We start from the raw sequence: 14,996 nt of genomic DNA on the forward strand, positions 1-14,996 counted from the left end.
CTATAAAACTCACCATAGACATGTACCGAGGTATTGGAATGTGGTATACACACTTGACCCCTACCACAAGGGTGTTCATTTAGTGTATATGTTATTGAGACCGTGGAATACACAAAAAACATGGGCACCCTCTAGTGCGGGGACATGGTTGTGTGAGGTGAATGCATGCACATAAGTTGTGGGACAAAGGTTTTGCTTCCTCTACCATTTTTGGCTATAGGGATAAAGCATGTTTTTATTGAGTATTGAACTTTTCCAAACCAATCAAACAAAAAAAAGGCCAAGACTCCCCCATCCCTCTGAGTTGCTTTGCCCTCAGTTGGATTGTTTGCGACTATTGCTTGCTTCCCATGATATGTAAAATAAACTATCTTTTTGAAACCAAAACACTATTCAAAAACTTGAAAACTACCTTGTTGTCTACCTGAAATCTATCAAACAACCAACATTCTATCCATAATTCTCAAAAACATTGAAAATATCTTCAAAATTTTGTCTCAATTGTCAGCCTGGTCCCTATTTTTGGGCCTAGTTTTGTGAAATTTTGTGTGAGAACCTTTTGTGCTCGCACTTCTTTTCATGGCCCTATCCAATTCCTCACATGGTCCTACAAAAATCTCCACATGAGATATTGCAAATCTATCCTTTTGTGTCAAAACCCTATTTTCTTGTCAGTCTAGAAAATACTCATAGTGCTCTATACAAATCCTCATGTGAGAAAGTTGGTCAAAATTTTCTATTTTGAATCTTTTCTTGGTTTTGATGCAGGAGAATCTTGGGTTTTCTTGGTGACTACTTTGGAATTCATGGGAGGAGGTTCGATGGTTTCTTTGAAGGGTTCTTGTTCTAGGAGATCTGCATGGTCTATGGAGCTTAGCATGGTCTTGGAGCTTGGCATGGTCTTTGGAGGTCAGCATGGTTTTTGGTTTCTTGTCATGTTCTTTGGTTGCTTAGCATGGTCTGGGAATTTGGTTCCTATTGCAAGTTGTGTAACTAATTTTATATAATGAGTTAGATGATAAAAAATTTAGGAATTGAAGAAGATTTAGATTTCTACCTATGGTTCAAAACTTGTGGCTTAGATTGGTATAAGTAGGGGTTGTGAGGGAGTCTTTAGTCATTCATTGCAAGGAGGAGTGAATGTGGGAGCAGCTGAAGAGTGAGTTTTCCTAAGTCTGTAAATAGAGCACCGAATGTGATGTAGTTTACAATAGAATTGTGACGAGGTTGTGAATGTGTGGACAGAGCACCGAATGTGAGGCAGTCTATACCTAAATTATTCATCCATCATGGAGAAGTAGAAGAGCTTGGAAGAGAAAATTTGGAGAAGACCTAGAGCTACGACTTAGGAACTAGAGGATCTCTTAGTGGACCTGGGGGTACAAGTATAGATTCTTCTTGGTGTTCTTATCTAGTTGTATATCTGGACTAGTTGAGATTGGTTGTAAATTGGATCATGTTGGATCTTATAGAACTGATTCTGTAATTTTCTATTTGTATTTGGCCCTAACTCAAAAGCTCTTATAGCCAAACATGTTGCATGTAATAAGTTATATATTTATGAATTATGAATTTTCATTTGGTTTCAGATCTTGCATTATTGTTTCTTGTTCTTGTGTTTTCGCTGCATGGTTGTATTCCACTACGTCAGGTTCTCTGTGTCTTTTCATTCAATTCCTTGAGAATATTCACATGAGTTCTTGCATTCAAACTATCAACCTATTTTGTTAGAGCTATCTATTCTCTATGTTTTTTCTATTACATGCAACAGTTTACCTCTTTCCTATTTGCAAATAGTGTCAAACAATGACATCTTTCTTAGCCAAAAACTTCTGATCTACATACAAACTAGTCTCATCTCTCAGTTAACTTGTCTTTGTCCCCTCGTACTTTTCATACTTTGCATCATGATGGCCATAATCTTTGGTTATTATAGCCATTACTTAGACAAAACATACCCTAGTATACAACACTCTTATCTTTCTTTTTGAGACTATGTTCTAGTGTGGTCCTTGTCTAGTCTTTCACTTTTTTTCCTTGTCTATGACTATGGAAACAAGAAGCAAAATTTTGTTTTATCTTCCATATTTAGACAAGGTAGAGCTAGAGGTCATAATTTCCATAGAGGTTGCTCTTTAGCTTATACATGGTCTGTATCCAATTCATCTAGTGAAGAGTCTTCATGATCTTCTTCACTTGTCAAATATCCTTCTATTCAGAGAACATTTTCTATAACCTTACAAAAAACTAGGAACCCCTTATACCAAGAGGATCCAAAACTAGGAAAGGTCATACATCTCCAAACAACATAGTTGAATTCTTATCTAGACAACCTTTTCAACCAACATACACTAAAACTTATCACATCCCTAAGATGGTTGAACAAGAACTAGAACATTAAGAACATAATAGAGACCAAGATCAACATAGGACTAAAAGACATAGGGAACCTTTTACTAATGAGAATGAAGAAGAGGTAGAACTACTCCCTGAGCATATCAAAAAATATCATAAGGAAAAAAACTTCTAAAAATTCATGGAGATCTTACTTAATGAAGAGAAAGAGAAATACTTTCACAAACTTTCTAAAGAAGGAGCCAAGCTACCTCATCACTTTAACATTGAAACTATCATGACATGTGAAGAGGAAATTGAAATGTCTAAATTGCAAAAACAATTAAAGTTCATGCAAGACCAACTAGTCCAAATGATGCATGATAAAGAAAAACCTACAAAAATATATACTCTAGTCACTCTTTGTCCATTTCCTTTTGACAAGAGTATAGACATACTTCCTTTCCCAAGAGAAGTTGAGTTACCTAAGTACGATAAATACTTTGGAACTATGGATCCCCAAGATCATTTCTAGGAATTTAGTGCCTTGTCTAGATGGAATTTATGCATAATCATACATATATTATGCATCTATTTCCAAGAAGTATAGGTGGTTAGACTATGGAGTGGTTCTCATTCTTGCCTACGTATATCAAAATATTCGATGAGATTGAAAACTTGTTTTTCCAATAGTACTCTCACAACATACAACACCTAGTTAACATTTGAGACTTGTGTAGCCTGAAACAAGGAGTTGGGGAACCTTTCCTCACATTACTTTATATATGGAGACAACTTTACACCAAATACTCATGTAAAATCCTCAAAATGGAAAAACTTGATATCTTTATGAATAATCTTTTACCGGATTTTGGGTACAAAGTTCAACTTCAAGGTCCATGCACCTTTGAAGATATGGTCACACAAGCGATCTCGATAGAGGACTTCATGGTCAAAAAGGTGATTTAAACTTCACAAATGACACTAAACAAGGATCCACCTCTAAAAAGGATAAATCCAAGTATGTGAACAAAAATTGAGAGGATGTGCATGACAGAGTTTTTGATAACATTACTCCTAAACCTACTAAGGTACCTTTTAATCTCACAAATAATCTCCAAGCATCCAAGAATGTCGAGAAACATCCTTCTAACAACAAGACCATTGAATAAAAACTAAAGATTTCATCTTGGTTTACATGCCCAAAACAAGAATTTACACCTCTTGATGAACCTTTGGATGTGGTCTACAAGACCTAGCTACAAAACAAGCTCATTTCTCTATCAGATAACTCTCATCCTTCTGATCCACAACCATGACCACCATGGTTGAAAAAATTTGTATTTTATGAATATCATCAAAACAAAGGTCACAAATCCTGCAATTGCATCAACTTGCATAACAAAATCCAAGACCTAATTGACAATGGTGACATTGTTGTGGACAAAAATAACAAGAATGCAGATCACAAGGCTTTCAAGGAGTCATTCCTATCTTATGAAAAAGGAGAAAACTTACAACAAAAATATCATAAAAAGATCAAATATACATACTCTAATGATGATGATTAGATAGCCCACATGCTTGAACCCATGGATGCTAACTACTATGACGTTATCACCATCAAGGAAAAATAAGACAAAACTAAATCTATGACACCATTTTTCATAAGGGGACCTTCTTCCAACACATCTAACAATAAAGAATCAAAATCTTGTGCCAATGCTGTTATGTGTTCTCATGCTAAGGTAGTTCTCAAAGGCCCTATGCCTTCTATGCCTGAGCTAGAACAACACAAAGATAAACCTCTTGTCGATCTATCTAGAAAAGGAACAAAACTTTCAACAAATTTTGCGGCTATTAGCTATAGTATCCTTGATTGGTTAGAACAAAAAAATGCTCATATTACAATCTTTGAACTACTCAAATTCAATCCTGATCATAGGTAGATTCTTGACAAAGCTCTTACTAAGGTAAATGTACCTCAAGATCTAGATCTTGAGAGGTTCCAATATATGGTAGGTCATCTAACCTCATCTTACTATATGTCTTTCTCTAAGGAGGATGACCACTCACCAAGTCATCTGCATAATCAACCTTTATAGATTGAGGTAATGATACACTAGAAACATGTCCATCATGTGCTTATTGATAATGGAGCTAGTTTTGAACATTTTCTCTACTACTCTAATTGGGCAATTGGACTATTCTAAAGAGTTCATTGATCCTTGCCATAAGATAACTATCAAAGCATATGATGAAGTTGAGTGAAAATATTTTGGTCTTGTGGTGTTGCCCCTCCATGTTGGTCCTATAGAAAGGGATGTCACTTGTTAGGTCCCCAACATTCCCTTACCTTACAATATTTTTCTAAAAAGACCATGGATACATGAGATGTGAGCTTGCCCTACACTTATCATCAATGCGTAAAATTCTCATTTCATGGCTGTTAAGTCACCATACCTAAAACTACTAGCTATACCTATAATATGTTGAAAACTACTAAAAATTTTCTACTTGCAAATAGGGAATCTATAGACTATCATGATAACAAGCTGAAGCAAATTGAACAGTTACTCAAGTTGAAAGAAATTGGAATGTGTGAATATCACACAGAACTAATTTTTTCTTTGACAATTCTTCTTGAGTCTCCTTGTCATTATGGAAGACCATCTAAATAAAAAATACCATTTGTGTTGACACCTCAAAAAAGTTACAATGGTACCTTTGTCAAAGCTAATGTACCTCATGAAAAGGAATCTAAACATAGAGGTATTGCTTCATGGATTTAGAAAGAGGAAACTCCAATTGACCTCATAGAATAGGCTCATGAAATTACTCTTAAGAAGTATGGTCCTAGTCTTAGAATCATGAAATTTTTTGGCTATAAAGGGACTAGCCCTACTGGATGCAACAAAAATGGTTTAATTGACCCTGTCAAAGTGATAGCTAGAAGGAATTGAGACATGTCTGGTCTAGGCTTCAAGAAGATTCCCCTCCATTTAGGGATTATGAAATTTGTACCAGAACCTAAGAATTCATTTGAAAATGAGTTACAAGCTAAGTTCAATGACCATGAAGATAATACTAACAATGAGGATCCTTATCCTTATCCAATTCCTCATGATCTTGCTAAATTCTTTGTGAAACCAAATAATTTTTTACCATGTGTCAGTACCATGGATGGTGATAGAAATTCTCCTAACAACACTATTGTTTCTCCTTGTATTCAACAAGAACAAGAAGAATCTATTCATGCTTTATGAATTGAGTATCTTGGTAAAAATCTAGAGGATGAAGGAGAGTTTGTCCCTATCACTATTGGGGAATTCTATAGTCTGTCTCCATGTAGCATATATTCCTGAGAGTATGAATTTGACTCTCTCTTAGAAGTAAATACAAAAAAAGACATAGATCAAGTTCATTTCAATGAAACCCTCCTCAAAGTAGGTGAATTATCTTTGGTTAAGTTGGATGAGTCCTATCTAACTAGTATCCTCAAGTCTTTGATTAATAATGTCAATGCTCAAAGGAATTCAAACATAGTTATGGATGAAGCCACTCTAGGTCATGAATTTCTTGTCCAAGAATTTAATGATTATACCATAATGAAATCAAACCCATCACGTCTCTTTCACTCACCTATCCTAAGCTCATAGACTAGAATTTTAATGCATCTAGTGAAGTCTCTACATTCTAGAAGAATTACGCTCTTGACTACTAATTAAATATTGTCAAATTTGTAACATCTTCCACTAGAAAACAAAGTATCAACATGAGTGAAGTTGACATCAAATATCTTAGTTATACAATCAAAAAGAAAAGAAATAGAAGGTTCGATGGTGAAATCCATATTGTGGTAGTATTAGAACCTAAAATAGTTAAGAAAAAGAGACGTATGCAAGGGTAAAAATCTCTCTAAAGCACCTGTAGATGAGATATTTGATAGAACCAACATAGCTAATCAACTTCAAAATAGAGCTAGTTTCATATGTGTTATTTATTATGTTGAATGGATATAAAACATTGTTCTAGTCTCCAAGAATGACAAATCTATCAGAGTTTGTATAGACTTTTGAGATCTAATCTTAGCATGTCCAAAGGATGATTTTCCAGTACCTAACATTCATATGATAGTGGACATGATAAAGGAAAAAAAAATGTACTCACTCATGGATGGATTTTTTGGTTATAATCAAATCAAAATTGCACTAGAAGATCAGGAAAATACTTCCTTCACTTGTGCATGGGATACTTTCTATTGGAACATGATTCCGTTTGGCTTGAAAAATGTTGGTGCTACATATTAGAGTAGTTACTATAATTTTTCACTACATGACCCATAAAAAAAATGGAAGACTATGTAGATGATACTTTGATTAAGAGCACAAAATGTAACACTCACCTTCAAGATTTGGGACCTATGGATCGTATTGAGAAATTTATTCTAAGACTTAATCCCAAGAAATGTGCATTTGGTGTAACATTTGGGAAACCACTTGGTTACATTGTCTCTGCAAAAGGGATCGAGGTTGATCTTGAGAAATTTTAAGAAATCATAGATATGCCTCCACCTCATAATATCAATTAGATGAGGGGCTTACAAGGTATACTTGAATCCATTAGTAGATTCACATCACAACTAGTGGATAGGTCGCAACCTTTTATGAAAACTTTGCATAAAGGGGTAAAATATAATTAGAGCCAAGATTGCAAATAGAGTCTAACATAGATAAAGGAGTACCTTACTCATCTACCAATATTGATGCCTCCTATTCATGGGTTGTACATCTTAACAATAGAAACATCTATGAGTATCTCACTAGCTCAAGAAGACAATAATAACAAGGAAAGAGCTATTTACTATCTAAGCTACACACTAATCCCTTATGAAATGAACTACAGTATTATAGAGAAGGCTTTCCTAGCATTCATATTTGCTTCCCAAAATATGAGGCAATACATGCTTGCTCATACTACATGACTAATTGCTAAAATTGATCCACTAAAATACTTAATCAACAAGGCAACTCTAATAAAGAGATTGGCTAAGTGGGGCATGATCTTAAGTGATTTTGATATTCAATACATTTAATGGAAGGCTATGAAAGGACAAGAAATTGCTGATTAGTTAGCAAAGGCACTAATGCAAAGTCTTCTTCTACTATACATTGACTTTTTTAATGAATCAATTCTATTAGTTACACACCAAACTTGGGTGATGTTCTTTGATAGTTCCTTCACACAACAAGGATTTGATGTTGGGCTACTATTCATAACACCTCAAAAGTACTCACTACCCAAGGTATACAAGATTTTGTTTCCTTGTATGAACAACATTGTAGAATATAAAGTTCTTATTAATGGCATTGAGATGGTAGTTGAATGGAGAGTAGATCAATTGAACATCTTTGGTGATTCACAACTCATAATCAATCATGTCAATGACAAACATTAGAAAAAGGATCAGAAGTTGATCCTATATAAATGTATGGTAAATGACATAAAGAAATACTTTGTAGCAGTTGATGACATGGTTACTCTTGCTTCCATGTTATAGATGCCAAAGAATGATCTTCAACATGAGTTCCTAGCAGAAACATTACTCTACCCTTCCTATAACTCCCCAAAATCTTGGATGACTTGTTCTATTGTAGGACACGATTCATCCCACTACCACCATATATACTCCTATCTATGTAACCAAATAATTCTAGATGGTCTAACCCAGAATGAAAAATGTCACCTTATCTGCAATGCTTTATGGTATGATATTATTGTTGATGACTTATTTAGAAGAGATCTCAATGGAAAAACCCTTAGGTTTCTATAACCTGATGAGTCCAAACACATGTTAATTGACATCCATGACGGCATTTGCAAATCTCACTCTAATGGCTTGAAACTAGCTTGTAAACTTATTAGAGCTGGTTACTATTGGCCAAATGCAGACCAAGAGGCAATCAAATATGCCAATTCCTATAAACAATCCCTGCTCCATGGGAATCTGGTTCATGCTTTAGTGAGGGAGCTACTTCCATCTATCACACTATGGTCATTCCAATAATGGGCCTTTGATCTTGTGGGTCAGATTCACCCATCAACTTCAAATGGACACAAGTTCATTATTACAGCTATAGACTACTTCACTAAGTGGGTAGAGGCAGTTCCTCTCTCTATAGAAAATGGAAAAACTATAGCTCCGTTCATCATGAATTACATTATATGCAGGTATGGCATACATTCTTCCATTATTATTGACAATGAAGGATAGTTTAAAAAAAAGGATCTTAAGGAGTTATGCAAAAAATCTAGAATTACACAACATTGGTCTTCTATCAATTATCCTTAGGGTAATGGTCAAGAAAAGTTATATCCAACAAGGTGATCCTTAAGATCTTGCATCACACAACTAGAAAATCTGGAAGGGACTGGCACCTTTAGATCAACCCAACTTTATGGGCTTATAGAAGAAGTATCAGAACTCCAACAAGTATAGTGCCCTTTGCTTTAGTATATGGGGTAGATGTTGTACTTTCCATTGAGATGGAATTCCTACTTTGAGAATCTCCATGAAAGGCTTCATTACTGATGATGACTATAGAATATCTTAGCTTCAAGAGCTAGTATTATTAGATGATGGTCGACAAATGGAGTGTGATCATCTCTGAGCTTATTAGCAACATATGTCCTGAAGTTACAATAAGAAAGTTAAGCCACACAACTTCTAATTGGGTGATCTCATTCTAAGACAAAAACCTAAGAATCAACAGAAAAGGGTACAAAAAAGGAAGTTCAAAACCAACTGGCTTGGTCCCTACGTAGTCACTATAGTGTTTGGATCTAGTGCTTACCAACTTTCTACAACCAAGGGAGAAGTGCTCAAGGAGCCCACCAACACTCTTCACCGGAAGTGGTTATACAACTGAGCTAGTTTCAAAATCCCTTTGTATATATCTAAATGTCTTGAAAAAGATATTAAAATTCCAAAAAGTCCTAAAAAAAATCTATTATCTTAGTGAAAAGCTAGCAATAAGCACCTTGGTAGTACCAAAAACATTTTAAAATTCATCAATACAAAAAAAAAAATTCAAAAAGGGGAAAATACAAAACAATTGAAAAATAAAACAAAAAACTCTCATAGAGCAAAAAAAGATCTCTACCAAGAAGGTGAAAACCAGGTAAACATGCACCTCTTGTTCCAAATGCTATATCTCGCAACACATCTTCTAGCTCTTATACATTTGCTTTCCTACTTTAGTTTGCTTCTTTTACTCATGTATCCATGGATTGAATCTTGTCAATACTAGAAGCAACGTCCTATAGTGTAATAGGAATATCTTGTGATAGTCACCAATTATTCTAACTACATTTGCCTACTATCATTAGTGTCACTTAGAGATTCCTTTCATAGAAAATCTCTCATGATATTCACTAGTTGTTCAAACTACATCTACCTACTATCATTCATGTCACTTTTGAGATTCCTCTCATGAAAGTTCTCTCTCATGTCAGTCACCAGTTTGTCCTAACTATGTCTACCTACTATCGCTCATGTCACTTTTGAGATTCCTCTCATAAAATATCTCTCTTGCATCAGTCACCAGTTTGTCCTAACTACATCTTTCTACTATTGCTTAGTTTCCTACTAAGGCTCTTCTTACAAAAGATTCCTATTTGACTTCAGTCACAATTATTCTAACTATGTCTATCTACTATTGTCACCCTACTAAAGAGATTTTTCTGATACATATTCTAAGCATTGACACTTGACATTAGTCCTACAACATGGAAAATGAAATCAAAATGATGAATCTATTTGGGATATGTTGAGCCTTTTCTTTGTTCATTTTTCTTTTGCTTTATCACATCTCTTCAAGTGACTTGATGATGTCTCTTTCAACTAGGAAAGTAAAGACTGAGGGCATGATGTTTTCTTTATTTTCTATGTGCAGTTTAGTTCCAATGATCTGAACCATCCATATAAAGAAGGGTGTCCACTATAAGAGCCTCTATCTCATATTGGATGGCCATGTGTACCTTGACTACTTTTATATAGATTCTTCATTGACATTGGTCTTTTCCTCTCTTATTTGAGTGAGTTCTCTATGCTATAGTAACTACTAATACTTGTCCCACTAAGTGAATGAATGGGTCACTTCAAGTATACCTAACACACTTCTATCTCAAGTTACAAACACAAGGGCTATTGTAGAAAGAATACTTACTTATTACTTAGCATAAGAAGTATCTCTCGTGTGTCTAGTATGTCTACACACAAGAAATTTTTTGGTCATCCTAGCATTTATGCTTTGATGCTTATGTTAAATTGCTACATTAAAAGGGACAAATGTTCTAATAATTTTGGCTTCTTGTGCCTCAAATGCTTGCATTTAATCTTGACACAACTAGAACATATGTCTTATTCATATTCCTATGATTGCAATGTCAGTGGGAATTGTATGATGTCTAGGGTTTCACTATACACTTAGTGATGATAATTGACTAATCTTGGCAACCAGAGCTAGGGTTGCATCTATTTTATAGTTGAATCTAGAATAGGATTGCATTGCATAAGCACATAGTTTGATTGCAGATCCATGTGCATCCTTCATGATGAGGAATTTTTGAATTCTTTAAAGTCTCATATTTCTTTATGGATGCAAAAATGTTCAGTTCTTTGGTTCATCCTATTGATCTTCTTGGGATACTTGTCACTATCAAAAAAAGTAAAACACTGCATGAGATGTTAGTTCATCCATTCTTGGCATTTCATACATAATTTCATGATTTATCTCATCTACACTACATCCACACATCACATCATATTTATATTCATAATCATAAGCATCAAAAATCTCATGTACAATAAGCTATAAAGATAAGAAAGATGACACATGCAGATGGTACTCAAATAAAAATCTTATATATATATATATATATATGTAAATCTGTACAAAACTAGACATTGCTTGAGCACTATCAATCTCAAAAATGATACAGCATGGTGGTGGCACACTAATGGATACATAGTTAGAGCCAAATCAAAACTAGGGAAAAATGAATCTAACTCTCTCCTTCCCCCTCACCTCCTGTTGGTGGTAGAGGAGGAGGAGGAGGCATCTAAGGTCTCATTGCAGGCTAGGAACCTCCTACCTCTCATGCATATTGTAAAAATCAAGGTGCGCACTTGCTTAGCCTCATCTGATACAACTACCATGTAAGTTTCAAAATAATAAGTTTCTTTGGTTGACTATAGCTAGATCTCATCCTCTTGCTGCTTTAATCTCTGTGTTGCTCTAATTGCTCTCACACCCCTTGGATCTCATGCTCTCGATCAAAAATCTAGGATTCTTTCATTGCTACCCATTTCTGTAGCTCTCCTAGATTATTCTATGCAGTGCAAATCCACTCTCTAGGTCTCCTTAGAACCTTCTAGATCCCTATAGCAAGCTGGTCCTACATCTCCTCATCACCTTGCTTAGCTAATTTCTTGACTGGCCACTTCTCCTCTATATGAGGTCTCTATTTCTCACCTCCTATGGATCCCAAGGATCCCATCTCCCCTTGCTGTTGCCTCTACCCATTCCACTCCCACTAGAATTTGGGTTTAATCTCATCTATCTAGGAGGAATATGAACCTATCTAGTCTTGTGCCTCACTCCCTCTAGCTAAGTCTACTATAGTGGTCCCTAGGGTAAGTGTACTAGTTTTCTAGGTATGGCCATCCCCAATGGATCTGTAAACCTAGGGAAAGGATGATTCCTAAAGTAAGCCTGATATGTAGGAGTCATCCCCCCATCTACTACTATAGGTAGGTAGTCCCTCTATTTCATAACCAAGGTGCACACATCTATCATAGATCTCCCTAGATCTAACCTTAGAGACCATCCATAGTCCAAATATTTTACTAGCCATATGTAGGAGTAGTACTCCTATGAAATATCCTAAGGCCATCCATACTATCGCCATATGCAAGTTAGTGGGAATCTCTCCACTACCTACACAGATCAACTCATTAGTGGTCATGAAGTGAATATGTGCCCCAACTCATAGGGTGCATCATCCTAATCCTCAGTCTCTCTCTAGGGCTGCCATACTAGGGCCACTAGGTCATCAAGCCATTCTCTCCACTACTCAATTTTCCTAAGAGTTTTCTGGGTAAAATGACTTCTATATTTGCAAATATATGGCTCCATGGGTTTCCTTTCATCTACCAAAATGGGTCTAGTAATTGGAAGGTACTCCCACACCCATATCTAGAGAACATAAACCCTAGCTACCATTCTCTTCCACTCATGATATACGATCTCATGCATCTCATAGAATATGTGTGGAAGCATGCACTAACCCCATCCATATCTCTCTGGGGTCTCTAAGATCATCTAGAGCATCTGGCCCCACCCACACTCAAATTCATGCTGGCCTCTATTAGGCATCAAGAAATAAATAATAAATATCCCTAACACTACTTCCAATCTATGTGTATGCTTGTAGGTGTGCACATCTCATCCTAGGTGATAGGTTAGCGCATGATCAACTCCTCTTGAACTATGGATCTCAGTACCTCTTTGCTCATCCATGGCACTGTTTCATACACTACTCTCAGCTCATGGAAGGGTATCCATAGTATCTGGTAGATGTCCTCCACTGTCACTCTCATCTCAACTTGTGGCAAGTGGAATATGTTTGTTTCTGAATGGAAATGCTCCACTAGTGCAATTAGCAGGCCATGATTCACTAACACTGGTGGAATCTGACAAAGCTTCATAGGATAGGTAATGGTATCAATATCTATCTTGAAAGATAACCTACACACACACACAAAAATAATAGGCAAACAATCAGTCTCTGCTAGATTAACATGAAAAAAGAAAGTGCAAAATTGCAAGCCAAATCAAATTTCACACTCAAAAACTTACATTTAACACCAAAATTTGATGCAAGATCTCATGTTCTCACACAAGATTGCACATCTTTGCATGAGGATACACTTTCTCGCATAAGAAGTAATCAAACACTCACTAAAAAATAAACCAAAATTAGGGTTTTTTGCATGAAACAAGGGCATCTCCCATGTTAGAAAACCCATTATACCAAGTGAAGAAGTACATGCCTAGTATTTCTTCACACGAGAAGAGATTGTCTTCGCTCAAGGAGAGACACCCTCTTGCGAGAATGAAATGTCCCTTTACTGATTTTGTATGATATTTCTAGCCTCAAATCAGAACTTTAAAATCAAACAACCAATATTACAAAGATCTGCCAATTTCCCAATAAAACCCAAACCGGGTATGTCCAAATTAGTGCCAAAAACTTCACAACTTCACAATTTTTTAATAAATTTAAGAATGGACATTTTTACAGAAATTTCAGCAATATAATAGCCTACAAAATGACATTTCCAGATTTTTATAGCCTTTACACAACAGCTCACAAATGTAGGGCAAAACTATGCTCAATCGGGCTCCCAAAATTAACACAAAAATGCCCGAAAACACCACAAAAACACTCATAAACTATATCAGAAGTTTAATCATGACCCAATACATATATTCAGCTCTATTTTAACATCATAAAGTCTAAAATACAGCAGCAAACCAAACTGATATGAAACACTCAACTGAAAACCCAAACTCAAATAAAAAACAACCCTGAAAACACCCAAATCAGCACTATTCAGCACAAAGGCAAACTCTATATGAGCATGCACATGGAATGGATTCAAAATCCCATCCTTAGCCTTCCTAGAAACCTGAAAACTCCCATTCTTGGTTCTCCTTCTCCACAGGTTTGGCAGCCTCTGAAGAACAACAAGAAAATTAGCCAGAATCAAGTTGTAGAATGAGCCCAAAATGCCTCCAAACCCCTTAAAAGAGGGCATAACCCTAAATCATGTCCAAGAGGGGTTAATAAAATATAATTTAATAATAATTTTTATTTATTAGTCCATTGGTTTCCAAAGATTAGCCCCTTTTTCCGAAACTTCACCTTTTTGGAGCCTGCTTGCCTTAGCAAAGTTTATTATTTTTTAATTATTTGAAAAGGGGACATGACAAGTCCTCCCCTCCCAAATATTTCTTGTCCGAAAGAAATGAAGGTTGGAATTCTGAAGAATATGTGCTCCTTCCCAAGTTGTATCCTCTAGTGGTAATCCTTTCCATTTGACCAAATGCTCTATGACGCTCCTATTTCTCAACCTTTTCTCTCTTGTATCCAAAATCTCTTCTGGTATCAAAACTAATTTCCCTTCATCATCAAGAGGTGGCAATTCTCTAGATGCTATGGTTTGCTGGCCTAGAACCTTCTTTAAGCAAGATACATGAAAAATATTATGTATTTTGCTGTTTGTGGGAGCTCCAATTCATAAGCTACCTCTCCTACCTTCTTGAGGATTTTATAGGGCCCATAGAACCTTGGCTTGAGTTTCTCTACCCCACTCCTCTTCAAGGTGCTTTGCTTATATGGCTGCAACCTAACAAATACGAAATCTCCCACCTCAAAAGATCTTTCAATCCTTTTCCTATTAGCATATATCTTTTGTTGGTTCTGTGCATGTTGTAGATTATCCTTGAGGGACCTTATTATGTCTTGGCTTTGCTTGATGAAATCACTTGCTTCGGGTACTCTACTATCAGAAAGTATTAGATCAACAAAGGAAA

Source organism: Cupressus sempervirens, chromosome 4, assembly GCF_028749045.1.
Source record: "Cupressus sempervirens isolate cs-2001-9-10 chromosome 4, ASM2874904v1, whole genome shotgun sequence".
Classification (NCBI taxonomy): Eukaryota; Viridiplantae; Streptophyta; class Pinopsida; order Cupressales; family Cupressaceae; genus Cupressus; species Cupressus sempervirens.